This window comes from Aythya fuligula, chromosome 8, assembly GCF_009819795.1.
Source record: "Aythya fuligula isolate bAytFul2 chromosome 8, bAytFul2.pri, whole genome shotgun sequence".
Classification (NCBI taxonomy): domain Eukaryota; kingdom Metazoa; phylum Chordata; class Aves; order Anseriformes; family Anatidae; genus Aythya; species Aythya fuligula.
The window spans coordinates 959,501-982,016 of NC_045566.1; positions in this window are offsets into that span (position 1 = coordinate 959,501).

Sequence of the window (22,516 nt, forward strand, 5' to 3'; positions counted from 1 at the left end):
AAAATGTTGCTCACAGTTTACAGCTGAATTTAAAAATGCCATCCGTGTAAATTGCTGGGACATGACTGTGTCCAGCAGCCTTTGAATACAAGATCTCCTATTGACAACAATAATAAAACCATTATCTATGTTATTATTTCCCTGTTTCGTATGTGAACTCTAATAGGTGACACAATTATTATAAATATGACATTCTTTCTCCTAACAATAAGGCTTTGTAGCTAGCAATACCAGATGAGTACTGTGCATATGCAGCAGTTCCAAATCGAGTTTACAAATATCCCAGTTCTGAAAAGGTAAATTGTGAGTTTGCTTAGACTCAATATATATACTGTCCCATGCTAAAAGGTAGTCCAAATATGTGGTGAACCTGTTGTTACTGATTAGCTCAGATGCAGGGTATGAAGTGAAATATGCTGACTCCAAAATATGGCAATAAATTGTCCTAGGTCACTCTGCTTTTGTTCAGTGACAGGTTGTACTATTTCTATTATATCATTTGCAGCTGTGTGCTGAGCAGTTACTATTTTGAGAAATGTGGCATTTTTTACAAAACCTTGAATAACATGACAAAATTAATTCTTTAAGGAAATGGTATAAGACCAATTCAAATTATATGATACACAGTCCTGATATTCTGATTTCCCTTGTATTGCAGCTTTAAAGTGCTATGTTATAGAACCCCTTCATAAGAAACAGAGGTGCTGCAGATATCATGTCAGTACAGTTTAATGAAGAAAGAAAAAGGGGTGCAAGTAACCCAACTCTTATGCCGTGTCTCATGTAAAACCGAGAGATGGTTGTATTCTGGGGCTGGATCAAATTATATATTTCAATTATATATATTTCATTTCAGTGATTCCTAATATCTGAAGCCTAACAATTCCAGCAACAGAATAGAATGAACAGCAGCTTTATTAAATGTGAAGAAAATGAGGAATGAGGTATTGACTGTTAGCAGACACAGAGCCACTGGGTAACATGGACAAGGCATTTGGTCCCAGCTCTGAATTTTCACTTAAATTTGTGGGGACGTGATTGTTGTCAAGTCCAAAATAGAAAAAAATATATATATACAAATATTCCTAGGTGCCAATAGCATTTAGCATTTTCTTAGATGAGATAGGTTCTTAAACACCAGTCGGATCTGCGTGTTCAGCAGCGGACACGTGCGCACCCACCCGCTCAGCCCCGTGCACTCGGGCTCGCGCAGGCGCCCCGTGTGCCTCGGTGCTGCGGGGCTGGGCTCTGCGGGACTGCTCAATCCTGCAGCCCCACATAGAGGCAGAGGTGCTTACCTTTATGCACTAATTAATTCAGAGGGCGTGGTGCATGAAGATAAGCGGCCTTGATTTTTTGCAGGATCGGAGCTATAGGCAGTATTGATTGAATAAAGGAACTTGGCTCCTCGGTTAACCTGTTCCTTGCGGTAAACTGGTAATTGTGCAGTTTGGGACTTACTGGGACATTCTTCCAACGCAGACTGTGCAGACTGCTGCCAATTGAACTCAACAGCATTTGACAAAATCCATTCACCCTTTAGTTTGTGGGGTGCGTTTGCTTTAGGCGACTGTTTGATGGTATGTTCTACGCTTCTTCAAATGGTTAACCCATACTGTTCATATCTGTTGGTCAAATATTATTATATTTATTCCCACCTTTAAAACGTGAAAAATAAATGGCTTAGCTCCAAGCAGTATAACTGAATATTTATATTAAGATCGTTGTCCACATTGGAAACCCCGAAGTCTGTAACACCGTAAGTTCCTACTCATGCAATAACTCAGGTCTGCTAATTACCATTGCATCGGTGACGTACACAGAAGCAATGATGCTCTAATTATACCGTTGCTGATCCAGATTATACTAATACTGAATTAAAGGATGTCTCACAACTTCTTGAACAAATGCAGTTTCTCAAGGGTTTATAACTTGGCAGGAAATATACTCCTCATAGCTAAACAGCTTTTTTTAAACTTTTCAATATATATATTTTTTTTAGAAACTGTGCTGTTTTTAAGATACAGGAGTGTTAAAAACCATCACCAGGAAAAGCTGCTTTTTTGCACATTTTCAGAGTTAGCATTCTAGACCAACAATGGTAAATGTTACGCCTACCAAAATCTCTGCTTATTCCACATAACTGTGTTATAAAGAATGTGTATACCAAAATATGTATTTACATGGATAAACAATATGCCTTAAAGACTAGATATGCATTTACTTCTGAGATTGGATCAGCTTTGTGCCCAGTCTGGAGGTAAATAATCCATATTTCGTAGCCTGCCATGGGAGGTTTTGTTTCTTTCAAAAAAAAAAAAAAAAAGAAAAAAAAAAGTGAAGAAAAACATTCAGTTTCTTTTAAAATAATCTTAACTAATTTTAAAATTCTTGCATAAGCTGACATATGTGAGGAAGTTTAGGAAAAGGATGAAGTTTTAGCTCTAGCCCTGGTAGTGCACGGCCCCCTTTTCGGAGCTGTTCCAGCACCAGGCTGGGCCAGGGGCAGCCCCGGGGCCGAGACCCCCCGCGCGTGGTCACAGGGCCCAAGAGCTCGCTCGCTCTCAACCTGCAGCCACCTTCCCAGCCCAGCACCTTCTCCTTCCCTCCACCTCCTGCCCCTGGGGACACGGCACTGCCCATCCCCGCCTGTCCTCCTGCTGTGTCCCTGCTCAGCCTCGCCTCCGGAGCTCTCCAGCTTTCTCCATCCTGTCTTGGCCTGAGCCCCCATTAGCAGAATAAATTACATTTCCCAAAATTTAAAGTTGGAGGAAGGTGAGAGGGAGTGGACATCTTGCTGCTGCTGCCACTACGGCCACAGGAATTTCCCCTCATATCTTCCAAATATGAAAGTATTCATTATTCCTCCAAACCTTTTTTTTTTATGCTGCCAGATAAAAAATGCTTGTAATGATGATATATATTATATTTGGTATCTAGAGGGCAAAATCTCTTCTCTCCTAATGCACATCCATCCTTCTCTTTATTATTTTTCAGCCAAAACCGAAACACAATTCGCACATTACATGATGCGATTTATGTGCAATAACATCAGCTTTTCCACTTATCAAAACCATTACAGTCATAAGCACATAACTCCCATTAACCTCAGCGACAGCAACTTAAATGTGAACCACAAGTGAGAATAAACCTTAAAGATGTCATTTAGCAGCAGCAGCCTTGTTTTCTGGTATGTGTCTAATGGCGAGATGGCAGGCTCATTTCTCTCCTCCCCCAACCCGCCTTTTTTTTTTTTTTTTTTTTTCCTCCTGACACGAAAGTACACTTTTCTCTTCGACAGGGAGATTAATTCGGGTCCGAAGGTGTAGTCATTTAGATGTGTTTAACGTTCCTGACGCATCGCTTCGGGCAGCGGTGCTCCGTTGGGGCGTGCGGGCGCGAGAGGTGAAGTGTCCTGGGGAGCCGCAGCGAGCTGGGCAGGCTGCTCCCACTCAATGCTAATGAGACAGCTTCTCGTGGAAATTTCGGCTCTGTAGAAGCTACGGGAGGTAGCACGGTTCATTAGGCTACGAAAGCTTTAAAATGTTAAAGGAACTGGTTTTCCTCTCTCATTTAAGTGAATTGCTAAAAGCACTGGGTTGTTCTTCCACGGAACTTCAAATTCACTATTTTCTTCATTAACTTTGACCTTTTTACATCTATTACAATAAGAAAAAAAAGTTAACTTCAGAGTAAGCTACTGCAAACTCACTTCCCCCAGGCTTTTACAAAGCCTGAGAGCTTGGGCTGGGAAAGAAACAGATCTCGTTTGCCACTATTTCCTATACAAAAGGGATTTAGTGTTAAGGATCCTGAGGTCCTCTGAATCATTTCTAATTACTTTCGACAGGGCACGTGCATGTATGTTTTTCACCCCATGCTTATTGATAGCAAAAGGACAGAATGCCTGGTGGTGCTCCTGGCACGTGGCCCCTTCCCCATAGGCACAATTCGGGGCAATTTTTATGGGATGTTCGAGTAAAGCTTTTGAAGCAGCTGAAGACACAGCCGTGTGCTTTAGCTGTAGGTGAGCAACAAGCCCGATTAAAGAGAGCAATGGTCCCATCCCGCCTTCCTCCAGGTATCCCTAAAAAAACCTTTCCCAACCAAGCCTGGTTTAGTTCCTAAGGCTGCAAAGTTAAATGTTGTGACAATAACATAGCAGCGAAGTGTTTTGCCCTTTCCAGCCCAGCCCCGCTGCACTGCTGAGGCATCCACCACCAAAAGCCCTTCCATGTGTTGTTGTTTCCTCTTTTTTAAAGCAAAGGTGCAAGTAGTGTGCTGCTCTGCTGCTCTGTGCCTCATCTCATCAGGGCTTCTTTCCTGCATTATCTGACTCCCAGATCTGCTGTCACGGCCTTGCACGGGGTGCAGGGCAATGCCTCCCTTCTGCCACTGCCCTTTCAGCTCCTCGCTTTTGGCAGGTGGCTGGGACGAGGAAACACCCCGTGTTTCTCTAACAGGGCTGGTTTAACACACGAAGCCGAAAGCTCAGTGGTGGTTACCTGACTCAGCCAAACCCCGCTCCCTATGCCGGGCACGTAAGTGCTGCTGGCACCAGCGCGGGGTGCAGTGTGCAGGTCTCCATCCACCCCTTTGACAGGGTGTCACTTCTGTCGCGGGAGTCTGGATAAGTTTTCCAGCCTTTGTTTCAGTGCCTTAAGCACCTTTTTTGCAACAGACCATAATGTAAGAGAGTACGTTTTTTAAATTAATTTCAGAAAGTTAATCACCCCCAGCATCTTGGCTCCCCGAGCAGCTGCTCCCAGGCCAGACTTCACACCCGGCCCTCGGGAAGCGCGGCGGTGGCACGGTGGCTGCGAGGCCGCAGAGCTCTGCCCTTGTGATGGCTCTCGCCAGAGGGTCTGCCAGAAGGCACCTGGCTCTAATGAAAAACCTTGGCCGAGGGCTTTGACCTTCGATTTGAATGCAGAATTAGCACTCTGGTAAAGGTTAATGAACAGAAAGGGGTAGAGAGTTTTTGACTGAAATACTTCTGAAACGTTTAAACACGTGAAGGTCGCAGATCAGGCCCACTGCTGCAGAAAGCGCCTGCTTCCCCTCGGCACAGGAGGAGGAGGAGGGTCTGCTGGCATTTGGTGTAGAAATCTTCCCAAGTGATTAGGCTCTGAGCTCTTTTCACCTAAATATAGATTCATTCACCTAAATATAGATTATATCCCTGCATCCCTGCCGTGCCTGCTGCACTGTGCCTGGTCCCCTGGAGGTGACATTGGCCCCACAGTGAGCTGGCTGCGATCGGGCACAGCTCCAGTAGGCCCTCCTCGCCTGCTGGGCAGCTTCGGGGCGCTGGGCTGGCAGGGGACGAGGTGTGACCCATGGGCCCGTTGTGTTAGCTGCCCAGCTTGTCCCACAGGCAGGCTTTGGGGTTCTGCTGGTCTCGGCTGAGACCCCTGCAAGGACAGCGCGGGACTTGTCCTTTACTGTCTAAATGTGTTTGCTTTTCTGATAAACTGTGGTCTTGAAATGCAATTTTTTCCTTGTTTCTTCATCAAGTTGATGGTTGTGAAAAGTAATTATTTTAGCATATGGTGAAATGTGCAATTATTACTGCTAGGCTCTTCATCTAAGACAATCTGCATTAGCATGGATTGCCTATGAGCACTGACAACAAGGGGGTCAGCCAGTTCAGGCACAAAAAAAACCACTCTCCCCAAACAAGTTCTTAATTTCTAATTCCTGTCCCATCCAAAACCCATGACACCATTGTGGTAAATGGCAAATAATAATGGTAAATACAGGGATGGAGTCTTAAAGTGAATCACAACAGCTAGCTGTCATGGGCTGTTAGCTTAATAATTGCTTTCAACTATTGTGTTCATTATTTCGATTATTAAGGCATTTTGCCTACAGGTAATGCTCACACTATTAGCAAAACCTGTGACTTGTGAAAAGTTCTTTAATGTTGCAATAAATCAGAAGTTCTTTGGGAAGAACTCCTGCCTTCTTCCCCTGGCACAGGCAGAGAGTACGGGGCAGAAACTTACCCCCCGAGGGGCTGAGGCCAGGTACCCCCTCCGGCTGTGCAGAGGTGCTCAGTAGCACCCAGCCGCTCATCAGGCAGTGTTTGGAAGGGTTAGTAAGATCAAATTAAGCATAGGAGAAAAAACACCCCATGGTTTGTATTTGTTGAAGGCAGAGAGGCACCATTTTAAAACAAAAGCCAAGTCTCCTGGAGGCAATGAGCCAAATCTGTGTGTAATTATCATTTACTTTTCAACAGAGTATTAGTAAAATAGCTCAAGTTGCAGCACAGCCATCATGCCCAGTTTAGAAGAGGTATAAGGAATATGTATTTATTCCATAACAGAACATGTTTCCACTCGTCCATGCGATGGCACCTCCTCTGTCACCAAGGCAGACCCCTTATGGGGTCCGTGCCAGGGGCTGAAGGCGAAGCCCCTGACCCCGCAGGCTGTTCTCCCCAGCCACAGCCCTGGCTTGTGCAGAGTGCTCTTTGCAGGGGCCATGCACTTTCTTCCAGAAAACCAAACCCCTTGCCAGAACTGACAGGTTTGAGAGTGGGTGACTGAGGAGCAAAGAGCGGTGCCGTGCTTAGGCAAGGATGGCTCAGCCCGGCCCAGGTTGGTGCCCCAGGCAGGTGCTGCCCAGCTGGGCAGGGGGCTGGCACCCAGCACGCAGCTCAGCGCCAGCCCCTTCCTTCTTTTTCCCCCTAGGACCAGCTGCTGCTTGTCGGCAATAGCATCCCAATGTCAGGTCCATGCCTAAGGGTGGCTGTCGTGGTCCCCTGGCAATCTCTGTGATGGATTTGTCAGCTTAACCCCCGGCGCTGGGAGGCTCACCCAGCAGCGCTGTCCCAGCCCACAGGCACCTGCTGTCACCTCCTGCGCTGCTCCAAGGAGGGGGCAGCTCCCAGCCCTGAATCTACAGCAGATATGCAAATGCACTTAGCAAAGCGCTCCCGCAGATGTTCTTAATTAAAACAACCCAAACCCACATAAAGTAATAACCCAAAAAACCGCCTCACCGCTCTCATATGTTCTGAATCACTGCTGCAGAATACTACAGGAATATTATTTTTATAAGAGTAAACCATTTGCTAAATAAGCCACCTGTTAAATAAACACTCCCTCTCTCCAAATATTGTTGTTTTGTTTTCCAGACTATGCACAATCTGGATTTTTTTGAGATGAAAAAAGATAATCACTAAAGAAAAAAAACTGTATTTTGACTATTTGAAACTATCCATCTTGTGCGCACATCTGCTCCTTTGCAAGCTGGCAGAGCTCTTACATTAAAAGAGAATCGTAGGTACTTATTCAGCCAGGAGCTAATGAATTTCCATCATCACACCATGGCAGTCTTCACTTTAACTTCTTCAAGCCTCAAATTGTTTCTGATTCACCTGGCTTGACTCGCCAATAGAGGTGTCTTCTCACAGGGACAAATCCTGAACCAAGATTGTCTTAGCAAAGTTGACACGGGAGCAAGAACAGAAGGCAGCTCACTTTCATTGGATCCCTTTTTCCATGCTCCCAAAGCCAAGTTCACCATTATCCCACCTCCAGCCTGTCTGTACAGGAGCACCCTGCTGTGCACAGCCAGCACACAGCTGCTCCTTCAGCTGCCCCCTTCCCCTCCCGTCAGTGGGTTGCTTCCAGAAAACACCCGGTTAGTCATACTGAATGCATGTCCCCACAAAATAACCACACACACACACACACACATTAAATAGCAATTAGTTAAATAAAACATTGCATCTGGCATCTTTTCTTCAAGCAGTGGACAGCAGCTCCAAGCTTCCTGCCATCTCCTGGCACCACGCTGCTCCATCCTCCAGCTTGGTCTCGTTGCACCTCTCTTGGGTCACCTCAGAAACGAGAACACTCAACTCTTCATGCTACATAGAGAATAATTTTATTCTGATCCTTAAGGTGCTGTTTAGAGCAGGACATAAAAGGCTACAGTGAAAAAGTGAAGGGAGCAAAACCAAGCATAAAGGAGAGGGCTTTGGGCCACGGCAAGCAGTGAATCCCAGGAGCCAGCTTCGCTCCTGCCAGGGTACCCTGGGCTGCAGCTGATCTCCTCTCTGAATCAGCTGCAGGAGGTTGCTGTTTGAAGGGTTTGGAGTTCACTTTTGAAGAACTTCTCAGAAACTAAGATTCAGAGTCCTAAAAGCTGCAGAATGGGTGTCTCCGGGCACTGTGTGATGTCCTTCCTGATCCCAGAGGAGCACTTTCCCACTGTGGGAAGTGAGGCCTTAGAGATGCTCTTGCCCACACCCTGTTATCCAGCCTGACACAGACCTGGACCCAAAAGTCAGAGTGCAGATCTCTTGGGTGTGTTGTGCTTAGTCTGGGCTGAAATAGGTGCCGATGGCATGCAAAGCAGTCAAAGCAGTCCCGTCAATGTTTCTTCAAGCTTCACTGGTAAATGTGTGGCCAGAGAGATGCTTATCATCTATTGCTAATGCTGAGAACTGGTTGCAAGAAGCCACATGCATTCTGTGTGTGTGCAGTTGTTTACCAGGGATTTAAAATGGCTTTAGCTGATTTTGTGTCCTCAGATCTGAAAATAATACCTAGTTGTCACAAATAATTACGCAGCATAGACAGAGGCTTGCAGCAAGTTTGACATCCTCATCTGCGCAAGTCGTACTTGCACGAAGTCCGGTTAACTTGTGAGCCTACTTGTGCATGCTATTACACTCCGTGAATAATGGTACCTGATATCTGGCCCATGGAAACCTCGCTGATTGGCAGTAAAAGCTGGGTAGGTGATCACCTAAGTGCATAAAATGTGGCCATAAAGATGCATCAGCATTATGAGTTCATATAAAATTGCAGGCACAGAACTGGACAAAACTGCTTTTCAAAATCAGCCCCATTATATCCTGTTCTTTTCCACAGAGAGCCTTTGTGATAATAATCCTGCTGCTATTTTGCATGTTCACACATATTTTCTTGCTCTTTGACACTCAGCACCTAGCAACTTGGCTCGTTCACCTTTAGCTGATGTTTTTCCCATGCCTTCTGAACAACACAGCAGCAAAATCCTCTATGCAAGTCTCACACTCTGTCCATAAAAAGAAGCCTTTTCTTCCAAGACAAGTTCAGTTTTCACCCAGCTACAGGCTCGCCTATATCTTTTAAGCACTAAACCACGTCAGGTTCTGATTTTTTCTCCAAGAGCTTTTATACATCTTGACTCTAACGCAGATTCTTAGAAAATTTCACAAAGGTTTTATTACTCATTTCACTTTGAATGCAGCTCACAAATTAATGGTGCCTGTTAATTAGGCAGCTAACCTGGAAAAAAAAAAAAAAAAAAAAAAAGTAATGCTTCCCTTTTGAAGGTAATCTGCTGTAAAACACATGAAAGAGTTGAGTCAGATTTTAATAACTAAGAAAGCCTTTAGCTTTGACATATGAACCAAGTAAGCCTGCAGTGCCCCCCACGTACACACACACACACACAGCCATGCCCCAGCACTCGCCCCCCTTGCCAACTACCTGGTACTTGCAGCACCAACCTGCTTGGCCCCAAACCAGTAAATGCAGTGTGCAAGGACAATGCGGCCAGTCCCACCCACAAAGCATCCAGAGCAGGCTGCTGCCCGCTTTGCTGCCCAGACCCGCATGCCTACTGCATGCCATGCAGCCCTGGCAAAAACTCAGCACCAGACCTAACTGCAAATGGTGCAAAATACGGTGCAGGTCAGGTACTGCCTGATAGGTGAGCAGCACAGAAGAGCCAAAATAGGCTGCCAGCTTTTGAAAGACTGCAGTCTTTGATAATTAGCAGGGAAGAAAGGAAAATGTTTTGCATACCTGAGTCTACATTAAAGCACTAGTGCAAAAAGAAGTTTATTTGGAAATATTGCAATGGCTGTTAGGAAAAAAGAAAAGAGAATTGTATCCATGTAAGACAGACCCTTCCCTTACCTCCCCATCTCATCCTCTTCCATATAAAAATCCAAGATTTGTTTCATTCAAAGAATAGACTTTAAATTTCTATACTCGTGTCAGGGCAACATTAAATATTAAAGCAAGATATTAAAATTTCAGAGAAACTAAATTAAACCTGAGGTATTCAAAAGTAAGTGTTCCTGAATATTTAATACTAGAAATTTCATAATTAACTTTAGAAATCTCTCATATTAAGAAAATGAGGATCTGCCTAAAAAAAATGTGACCACAGCTGTGACCTTCCAGGGGGCTGTGGTGGATGCGCTGAGGCACAGAAAGGTGCGCGATGGCTTTGCTATGGAAGAGGCTTGGATTTACTAGGAATAAGAATGAGGCTGGAAGCAAAGTAAACCAAAGGTGGATTGATTGGGTTTATGTATCTCTGCAAGCAGGTCTTTCCTCATTACCCATGAAGTCAGGTAGGGGCAGGTACAGGTGGGCCTCCTGCTAGTGTCTGCCAAAATTCCCCCAGCTGGCCTGCTTTGTGTCCCACCATCATAAAGCCTTTTGCAGCGTGCCTCTCCACTAACATGTCTAACATCTGCTCCAATATGCATATAAAACTGGGGGAGAGATTCACATCAACACATGAGCTGGCCTAGTACTTAGTGTAATGGAAAAAAAATAAGGTGGGAAAAAAGAAAAAAAAAGCTGCTTGATGGCTGTCCCCGCACGGAAGGGTGCTGCTGGTGTGGGGACACTGCAGTGGGTGGCGAAGGGCTTGTTCTCCTCCACGCATCCCGAGCAAATCCTGCATGCAGCAGCTGGCTGTCACCCTGGGTAGGTTTCGGATCAGCTAATGCATTAACCCAGTGCTTGCTCAGGCTCACTTGCCCAGCTGAGCTGGATGCCCAGGCACAGGCCATTTTTTTCTCCCTTCACCTGAGATCCCAGGGCTGTGAAATAGCTCTAGTTATAAAATGGTTCATAGAGATTTAAAGCATCAGAATTTATTATTCTAATGTCTGCGTCCCACATGCATTTTTATAAACGGAAAGTTGCTTTAAATCAATGGTATGCCAAATTTTTAGCTCTCTCAGAGAATTTGAGCATAGCAAACAAGGCCAGTGATTTACAGCACAGCCTGCACGTGGCCAGAAGTCCTCCAGGTGCCATCACAAGCAGCCAGCTCGTACGCTGTGTGCTAAGGCTGTGGACTGAGTGATTGTGCCTCTGCTTAAAACTGCATAACTAATAGTACAATTAGCAGCACTCGTAGCAGAGACTGTGCCACGGCTTATGAACACTGTGTTCTGCCTCTGCTCATCCTACATCCATAGAAAAAGGTGATCTTTTCATCAAAGTCTCTTGTATCTGTGGAAATCAAGTAGAATTCACTGTGGATGGAATAGAGAAAGTTGGTGGATTCATTCACTGGATGGGTCTAAATGCCATCCCCCTGTAGAACATTACCCTGCAGTAATGGGCAGAAGAAAACCAGTAGATTCACTGGTACAGGCAGTAATTTGACATGGTCAAAGCAGCGCCCTTGGGACCTGGCCACAGCCACAGCCCTTGCCCTGGTGCTCCTGCTGCCGCTGCACACTCAGGCCCCCGGGAGCAGGGCGAGGAGCACCCATGGTGAGCAGGCCCACGACAGGCAGCAGGCTGCAGGTCACGCTGTGCTGGGCACCACGGGCCATGACTCGTTATGGTGGCTGCTAATTTGCACGACTCATTTGGAGAGCGCCGCACGGTACGATAGCGGAACAACACTCACTCCCAGCAAAATGTCAGTTTATGGATGGAGGGGAAGAGAAGGGGCTTGAAGAGATAAAACCATATACTGACAAAACAATAAAGGAAAAATCAATCTTTATGACAGATGAGAAAGGAGATTTACAGTGTAATCAGAAATCACAAAGAGATTCATGGCTTGCCAGAACGGTATCCAGGCAGCATTATTCTATAGAAGGCAACACAATCGTGCTGGCAAGATCTGTTTGCTTGTTTCTGAACAAATCTCTCAGCACGTTCTGTTGAAGTGGGCTGCTACAGGCACAGATCTCAGCACTTCATCTGCACGGGCATGTGTCTCCTTTCACTAAGCGCTCGGCTCCACAATCCTTTGGCTTTTCCAATGCGATCAGCCGGCACAGAACATGCACTCCAAAAATTGCCCGAGATAAGGAGCCGCCCCGGCGGGAGATGCAGTGCCATGTAGCCTCCTCCTCACACAGCCAGAGCAGCAATTAGAGTGAAAATCAAGGCAGACCCGCTCTGCTAATGATCTTCTGGCTATCAGGTGGTTGTATTAGTTCTGTTTAGTTTGATCTAATGTCTTTTAGATAAGGTCGAAATGACCAGTCAGCTAGCCTTCAAAGAAATCCTGATCTATAAATTTAATACCATGTAAAGCTTATACTTCAACCTAAACCAGCGTAGATTGCTTGGCATTTTTTATCTAAAAAGCAAGAATCACATAGCAAGACCCTTAGGTGATTTAATCATCCAGTTACAGCAGTGAAAAAACAAAATCTCTCTCTCTCTTTTTTTTTTTTTTTCTTTTTCTCCTCTAAAACCTCTTCTTATTGTATTACTGATGTATATCGTGGCCTTCAAAATCTGTTCCTTCCTGTCACCAGAATTAACAGTGGTCATTTACAGTGGGTAAATTGGTTTGCCCCTGTGTATCTATGGAAAGGGTCCTCAGCATGTCCAAAACCTGAGCTTGGGCAATCCAAGTTCACCAGATCTGCTGCTGGGTTGCACAAGTTCTTGTAGGAGGTGCAATTAAGTCTTGGCATGGGGCATTGTTTCATTTTGGCTATGTCTTTAATTTGCATCGCTTTGCCCTGAAGCCGAGCAAGGCAGCCTGGCAGCCCCTGCTCGCTTCTGCGCTTGACTTTGGGGAGGCCTGGCAGACTGGGCAGGGCTATTTCCCTACAGATGTGACAAATGTCAACTGAACGGAGAAATTAGTCATCACGTATGTCAGAATAGCTTCTAAAACCACCCTTTAGGATGCAAAAGGATCTGCTGAGGGAGATAGGACCGTCCGTGCTGGGACCTCATGCCCTCGCCTCGAGCCTTTCGGTGCAGCGGGGCCATGGGGGCTGTGCTGGGCCGCGGGTTGTGCTCCCAGGGCCTGGTCTCCTGCCCTGGTGCCTGCCTGCCGGTGCTCACAGCACCTTGACCCCGTGTGGTGCCAGGCGGCCCGCAGAGCCCCAGCTCTGCCCTGGGGAGGGGAGGCCTCCCTGCCTCCCTCTGCTCGGCCTTCGGATGTCCTCGGCACCAGCTACAAGGCACACACATTTCGCACTCTGCCCCCGAGCCCCGGCATCACAGATGAGCAGTGAGATACATCGACAAGCTCAGACTCAGTCAGGGGAAGCAATCCAGTCTTTTTTTTTGTCCCCAGCACCTCTTAGAACATCTCAGAGGTGTTCTGGTGTCAAGTGCAGACCTAGAGGGAGCACACAGGAGTTCCCTGGCAATATGCAGTTGCAAAACAAGGGTTAAACACAGGGGCAAGTCTCTAGTATGGATATAGGTCTGTAGGCCTTATCACTGGGTCAACTATGTAAAGAGTAATTGATGGAGAGCATCACAAAAGAACAAGTTAAAACAGGGACCCAGCAGACTGGTGGTGAATCTTCCAGTCTGTTCCCGGTTTGTCACCACTGACACCACCAAAGAGCCTTGGCTCTAATATAGTGACACAAGTTACATGAATGTCAACAAAATCATTAATTTGCACAGCACTATGAAAATGCATATCACTGCACACGGGATAAAAATGACTATGATACCAGATACAACATTTACATATTGTGGGGAATTAATTCATCCTTCATGCAGGTCTGCACCATTATGGCAATAAATCAGCTGTCTGATGAAGGCAGCAGCAATGAAAAATTACATGATCTTTTGGCCTACTGACTTGGTCAAGAAAATGACACAGATTGGAAACCGCATCGCACTCTCCCTTGGTCTCTCTCTCCCTTTGCTCCAGTGAAGCCTTGGCTGGTGCTCACAGTGCTGCCTTTTGTGTTTAGAAAGAGTCAAGAGCAGAAATCTAATCAGAGCAAAACCTTGAAGGCATCAGGCTTATGCCACACTGCTGCAAGTAAAAGACGACTGAATATGATCCTTAATTTTCCCAAGATAGTTTCAAAACAATGAGTTTATCATTTTCAAGCCAAGCCATTTGTTTATGCCCTTTTCTCCTTTGTTCTCAGATGGTGGGCAACCTGGGTTTTATTTTGCACAAAGTTCTTTTGCTAGTATTCATCCATAATCATCAACAAAATAACTTAATATATGTAGGCGACTATAATGACAGTAAATGCCGTGTAGGTGGGATAATATGTGCTTCATTGTCAATGCTTGCATGCTGAATTAAATACCCTATTCTGGTCAAATGCTAATACATTCTATGAGCACTTGCCTATAAACACATTTTTAAAATGTGGTAGAATACAAAGGTGATATGAATAATATATTGAAATAATCTGATATGTGTGAGTTTAAGAACTGGTGTTTTTCTGCAGTGCGTTGCTTGGTACTGGCACTGAAATGATCTGCATGAAAAAAAGTATTCATAGTAATATCAATTCAGTCCTAAATACAGTACACCCATCAGGACTACGGTAGCATCAGTCCTCATCTATAAAGGATGTATTCTTTTCTAAATGGACTCAGCCACAGCTGGCTGCTCAGCTGGTGCTAGAATTATGTAGCACATTACACTTCGACTTCTGATGAAAACCTAGGTGAGGTACAAAACAGGTGGAATTTAAATTTCTGCAGATCCTTAGAATTTAAAGCAGCTCAGACCTCAGCAGCACTTCTATCTCAAGAACACCTTAAAATCAATGGCAGCCTTTGTGCCTGATGGTATTCGGGTGGTTGGTTTTATGCTGGTGCTCAGTGTTGGGCCACTGGACAAAAAAGTGATTGCAATGACGTGAATCATCTGGCAGACAAAGTGCATAGTAGCTGTAAAGACTTTGTGTGTGAAGCTTTTATTGGATTCAGCAACAGCTATAGGGGCCGGGCTAGGGAAAGACAGCAGACTCCCTGTGGGAACAGAGCACCCGGTGCCCTGGGGTCTCAGCTGCAGCACTCCTGGCTTGCCTTGGGATGTGTTTGCCATTTTCCCGAGATACCACCCGATGTCTGCAAAGCCAAAGAAAAAAAAAAAAAAAAAAAAAAAAGTTAGGGCAGGGACAGACCAAGCCCATGGTCTGCACAAAGCAAAGGGACAGCCCATGGGACTTTCTGGCAGCCTGGTTGCACCGTGCTGTCCCGTGCAGGATGGGCACATCACTCTGCCTGGCCACAGACTAGGAGCAGGGGGGCTGCGAGTGGGGCTGGTGAAGGCAGGGCCATCACGCTTCTTTCCTACTGTCAGGAGCAAGGTGTGCCTCTCGTCCTGCACTGGTCTGCTGGCCACTGCCTGCCTCTGGGGCCTGCCCGGCTGTGCTCCCACTGGCAGGCGTCAGCCGACAGCAAGGTAACGAGGGCTGGGGAGAGCCTTAGCAGAGCTGAGGACAGCTCTTCCAGCACTACCATGTGCTACCAGCCTGCAGAATGCCGAGCACGGGACTGGCAGCCGTACTAAACATGCCACAGGCTGATCAGCTTGATTGTTTATTCACTTCTCTTAGATCAGCGGATGTAAAATAGATTGTTCCTCATTACAGAGTCAGGCTTTTCAATTAAAATGTATAATGCACTGAACTGGGAGTATATGTATTCCGAACAATCAGGTTCAGTTCGACAAGAAATAAAATGTGAGCAGTATTAGCTTGGTATAGCCAAATGTTTCTGCGGTTTCTGCAGCGCCCAGCCCCGTGATGCATGGCACAACCTGGCAGGGCGCTGCAGTGCAGACCTGGGGTGATGTGCCCCTCACTTTCAAGAAGTATTGCCTCATCTTTGAGAGCCCGTAACTATTGCTTATTCCGTCTCTCTGATACACTTTAGATTTTTTTTCTCTTCTGTTTTACATTGCAGCAATCTGGAAACCTAGGGATACCATGTTGTATCGATGCCTTGAGTACAAATGCCCCAGGTACCAGTGCATCTAGCTGATGTTTTAATTACTCTCCTAATACAGCAAGGATTTTAAAGAGCAGTAAACAGCAGTGCCCTGAATTAATGCCTTGCTTCTGGGTTGTCTGTTTTTCACAGATGCATTTTCCTTAGTGATCCGGAGCAAAAGGCTTAGTACATTACCATTGCATAAGACAACTTAAAAGAATAAATAAGTCCTGCAACACAGAGCTCAGTATTAAAAAGACAATGTGACAATAATGTCTGAATGATACTACATATTTTAGAGCTATAACTAGATTAGGAAAATCAAAGCACTTCTTGACAAGTAATGTAAATGGGTATTTAAGGTGATCTACTACAAACTACAAATCAGTTCTGGCTTTGTGCTGAGTGCTGAACAGTGAAATTGGAATAAATATAAGAATTCTGCTGCATTAATAATTTGATCTGAAAACATACATGTATATATAATATGCTCAGTGGTTGCCAAGTGAGGACCATGACTTAAAATACAGATTTTGTTTAAAACCTTTATCTATCTAGAAAAAAAAAAAAAAATAGCAAAGATATAGATCCTGACCCTAAAAACAAGAAGGGAGAGGCGATGTTCTGTGTTGGTGATTTACTGCAATTTTTGCTCACTACGCTTCCTTGGGTCTCTCTCATGCCTACATGATACAGTGCCACAGATCATGAGAACAGGTTGTAGATGTCTTAGGGCAGCCCACAAGTTGCAGAGGTTGGGGTGAAAAGCAGAGAGGCATCCTCGGGAGCTGTGGCAGCGTGCTCCCCATGATGTCAGGGCGCTGCTGAACGTCCCTTGGGACGCACGGAGACAGGAGGAGTTGGGGCTGGCAGTCCTGGCTCGGAGAGGGCTCTGACAGCCACAGGGAGAAACAGAGGTGAAGATGTCATGGGGGGACCAAACCAGATCTCTCTGTGCTGTGAAATAGATGAAATTTGCACAACCCAGGGAATAAAACACTATTTTTCATCCTTCTTTTCAAGTGGAACTCTGCCTGTAACGCTGCAGAGACCCCAAATGTCCATTAGCAATTTGTAGCTTCAATAGCTGCCATTGGAGTTGCTTTATGCAATATAAAGACCAAGCTCAAAGTGTCGTGTTATTTAAAAATAAATAAATAAAATCTTTGCACCAGACCAGTTCTAACATGGCTAATGCCCAAATAATTCTGACCATTTCAAGGGTGCTTACTCTTAATTACAAACTTTTACTTTATTTACAAAGTATGCCACACTTAATTGCATGTCTTTCTAATATCTCTTGAAGCAAATGCTAATCTGGTAGACCTAAAAATGAATGCCTCACTAGTGGAATTTGGAAATATAAAGCAACTGCAATGCAGATCTGCAAAATGTTCTGGAGTGCTTCTTGGAGGAGGAGCTGAGGTGCATCGCTGCCCATGGACTCAGCTGGTCACAGGAACCGAATGAATTACGTGAACCTGCGATGGCCTTGAATTTTCTCATTTGTTTCAGAATTAGCTCTCTTTTCAGTCTAATGTCAATACTTAGTGTTTGAACTCTGATGGGCTGGTTTGCTAATTATCATCAGTGTCTTTTGTGAAGCAGCTTACCCAGTCTTTTAGAGCACAATTACCAGCCTGTTTCAGCAGACAGAATGCCTGCAACATTTTACATGCTGAAAATAAATACATAAAATATAATAAAGTAAGATTTTTATTAGTAACATACTTCTAGGGAAGAGTATAAAATATCCATTAGAAACCCTGTTAACAGTATTGGTCATTATGACAAGAGGGAAAATAGCTTTCTTAGGGATTTGATTTCTTTTTTTCTTCTTAATGGATACTACCCTTTTGCTGTCACCAGTAGACAATGTTGTCTATTAACATTTACTCAGCAGTTATCATTTTTATATTTCTTCATAACCACAGCAATTCAAATAATGTTGTTGCTCTACTTCTGTCTCTACTTTGATAAATACAGATAACGATCTGGCACCAAAAATGCCCCCACTCTCATTGACATTGCACAAGTCACCAGGTACGGTAATTTGGCTAATTCAATCCTGTACCATATTATTAATAATAATAATAATACATTTAACATCATCAAATAGAGTTTTGCAAAACAGTTGTTACTCAATTTTTCTTCAACAAAATCTGGACACCTTGTGTCAATTGGACAAGGGACCTTGTGTCAATGGGACCTCTGCACAGGGTGGTCTCTCTCCAGGAATATCATATTGGTGCCTGCAGGAGCCTCAGCTGAACACGGCTGTTGATGCATGGCTTCATTCTGTAAGGACAGAGCTGGGAGAAAATAGTTGTATTAACAGGAGGCTCAAGTATATCCATTTAATATTTCCATACTGTATTTAATTGACACTCTGTGTGCGGTGCAAAATCAATTACAGTGTAACACCAGATTTAAATACGATGTCAATCCAGCTACGCTATTGCAGTTTGGTTTGACCTCTGTGAACCAGGGGCAGGCTATGTTAGAAAGCAGTGAAGCAACAACCATCTCAGACTTTTCCAATTAAAACTGGAATAGCAAATTATTAAAAGGGTCTGCATTATTTCTAACTGTGAAAAACATACAGCAGATAGGATGAGTTCCATAAGGGGTAGCTCAAAGCTCATTTCTAGGAGGAGAGGAATGAATTAGGAACACCCATGGATGCAATAAATCTGCCATAACGTACTTACTATTTTTTCTTACAGAGCAGGTCTCATGTATCACAGTATGGTATATTTTGTATTATACCCTGGGCCCAAGATGTTGTCGTATCTGTTAAACTGGTCTGCATAAAAAGTTAGGGTACAAACTTGACATTCAAAGCTGAATCTTTCTGTCAGCATTTAATAGCTTTAAAAAGCTTTACAGATAAAACCCAATCTTAGCTATCAAGCACCAGCTCTTGATTACACAGTTCTGTAAACAAGATCAAAGTAAATTCATGAGCAAAATTACTTTCTGTTGTTAATGCCTCTTTCAAAAAATTAATACAGTTGATATAAGAATTGACACAGGTTACAAAGCTAAACCCCATTTTAAGCCATGTGCAGCAGCTTCATCATTTAAATATGTTCTCATGCAGTATATCTACAATAAATAATTTGCTTACCATGGCAAGTCTTAATTTTTAATCTAATGAATGGATATCTCATATATGCTGACTTTGATCCTCAATCTCCCGAGTCCCACGCACACGTGGCCTTTGTTTTGGCAGGTTTGACACGTTTGACCTTTACACTGCCCGAGTTTGGTGTTTAATTACCAGGCGGTACTAGCTGGGCTGCAGAATGCAATCACTCGCTAGTAAAACCTGCATGCAGAGTGATGCTGCACACTGTGAGATTTGGCAAGTGCTGCTCAGTAGGACTCCTCTTGCATTTGGGAAATCACTCAGCAGAATTACAGCTTTTGATGGCAAAGCTACTTAAAAGCAAATAAGGTCAAAAAAGCATTAAGAAGCCTGAAGGGAAAGCCTGGCATTATTCATCCGTTCAGAACATAAAGCTCCTGTGTCAACTGCGAGCAGTTACAGTAAACATTTGTACAATACTTCACCTACGTAAATCAGATTAATGCTAGCGAATGATTTCTGCTTGGTAATGTGATGACTTCCCTGCGAATAATGGAAGACGAAAGGGTGGGTGGAGTGCAGCACCACTCCCAGGCACGTCTCCCCTCATAGCACGACCAGCAGCAGTGCCATGTCCCCACTCGGGGCTGCAGGGCATTGCCTCGCATGGAGGGGTGCTCCCTGTACCCCCAAGAGAGGCTGCGGGGTTGGTCCTCAGCTCTCATGCTTGTGTGGCACAGCCTGTGAGAGCCCCAGCTGGATGAACCCGAGGAAGTGAGAATTGAAATAGTGCTTATTAAGATGAGCCTAAAAAAAAACAAAAAAACTGTGGAAGGAACACAGCATGGGGAGAGCTGGAGGCTGCCCCTGAGAGGGGCATCCATTTTGTATACAGGTGACAAATGAAAACAGATGCTTTTCCATTAATTTTAATATCTTAAATGCTAAAAAGTCTTTTTGCAAAAGACCAATATAGCTTTTATTACACAATAAGTTACTGGAACCTCAGTGTTATTTTGCAAATATAAAAACTATTCTTTCAAAAAGAGTATTTTAAATGGAACCTGCCAGGTGTAATGTGTGATGTTATAGCTGATGACCCACAATTAAAAAAAAAAAAAAAAACACCTTATTAAAGTAAGTGCAAAATCAAAATGGAAGCACAAATCCCTTTATCGTAAGACCAAAAGAAAAGCTCTAACTTTTGGGAGTTTGACTCACAGACCATATGGCAGAGGTGTGCTAGAGAGCACCGCCAGGTGACTCTATCAGTAGAGCTCTTCCTGTAGATCTGTAAATACTGTACATAATCCCCAGAATTTCCATGCAAAAGCAGATTTTCCCTTTGTTGCGCCAGTGCTGGCTTCTCCATGACAAATTCTGACACCTTTGAGTGAGGTATGTGCTTTTGTGCAGCAGGACTTTTTACCTGGCAGCATATTCCCAATCCCCAGCCGGGTTGCTTTGCAGAGCTGCTCTCTAACCACGTTTGCATGTACAGGGGAGCCATGCACATGTACAAGGAACTTGCAATACACGCTGTGTTCTGCTGCAGCTTCAGCTTTGCAGTCCTGGAACCTTCGTGGTTTAAGTGAAGCAAACCTTGCTGGGATTAGCATTGCAGAAAGTGGAATTAGGCCTAGTGTATTTATGGATGAATCTCCATCGTGCATTCCTGGTAAATGTTGGGCTTCCCATCTCATTTCCACTCTACAGAAAATGAGGAAGAACAATGACATTAAAACATGTAAAAGAATGAAATTCTGCCTATGAACTGAGGTGTCTGAATCTCATTCAGGGGAATAGTAAAAGAGACAGGCTAATACTAAGCAATTACAAAATGTTTCCTACAATCGACCTTATTGAATGAAATACATACTAGTAATCCAAAGAAAGGAAGGGTGCACTGCATGACATGGACTCAGACTCAAGACATGAATTTAAAAAACCACAGAGATAATTACATGCATTAAAGTTATCCTCCACACACACCTTAAGTGTAAAAGAAACCATTATTTTTCTATACTGCCCCAAACCTCAGCTTCGTTTAGGTTAGGCAAATTTCTTCTAATATTATTAGTAATCAGACCAAACAAAAATCTGTCATGACAATCTACTCTTGATGAATTTCACAACTGTGAACTTTTAGCTGAGGTATTAGCAAATGTCAGCAAACAATGCTCTATTTTATTCCAGAACAACTACGATATCATATAGATAAAAGAAAAAACTTCTGCCCATATTTGTGCCTAGGCAGCTTTCTCACAAGTAAATTGTTGCATAAATTCCAGAGTAAATCTAAGAATAATGCTGAGAGCAACTTGAAATGCTTCAGTATAATGTGCCACTCGCATCATGTCAGAGCCGGATTTCGCATTATGGATGATACCCATCACACCTTTATCTGTCTTCTGCTGATGAAATTTCTGCTGTGAGTCAATGTACAGCATCCGTGTCAAAAGATCAGATATTGTATTTGTTTGTTTTCCAGCTTGCTTATAGCTGATAACAGCATAAGCCAAGTGAATCCAAGGAAAAATAATTCATCACAGTACACTGGTCACCCTTGCACTGCCACAAAAAAAAACATTCCCGTGCCTAGTGTGAATCCAACTGCATCAAATTCTGCTTAAACATCATCAATCAGCAGCACAGAAAGCACTTTTCTAGAGCTCCTGTAGGGGTTGATGGAGTGAAGCCCAACTGAATATATTGGCTTAAGCCCCAGTCAGGTCAGTGCATTTCTCAAAAACCAGACCCAACATTAAAAAAAAAAAAAAAACAATTCCTGCTGCACACACCTCAGCCTGGCCAAGTGCCTGTGCAGTGCTGGGCTCCGTGGGGGTCTCTCTTTCTCCCTCCCTCCCTCCAGCTGTGCCATGTCCCCATGGCTTGGCACCACGAGGCACCGCGTGGCTCGGGGATGTCGCAGCCCCTGTGCCTGCAGGGCCACTGGCCGCAGAGGAGATAAAGCCATCCCGGGACAGCAAATGCCTGGGTAACGGGAGATGGTTGAGTTACTTTTCCCTGTGTTCACGTTCCTTCTTTTGAGGATTGTATTTTATTCTAGAGTCAGGCTGGGGGTTGTACCTCGCGTTACGACCAGAAACATTGTACCTATATATTTATATACTGCTCTTTTTTGTTTGTTTCTAAACAAATCATCTCAAGATGACAGGATAGGGTGGGGGTTTAGTTTTTAAAAAGCGGTTTACAGTAACTAAATTAAACGGATGCCTTATTTACGAGGATTGAAGGATTTTTTTGAGGAAGCAATCCCTACTCCAAAGGTAGCCCAAGAAGCCCCAGCAGGGGACCCCTCAGCAGCGAGGAGTGGCAGCAGGCAGGACGTTTATGTGTGGAGCCCAGGCAAGGGGTGACAGCCCGAGCAGACAGAGATGCTGGTGTCTGAGAGGTGCCGGGGGGTCCAATGGTGGGGGCTGCACGTACTGGGGGCACCCAGCACCTGTGCCCGGCCCCCGCAGCA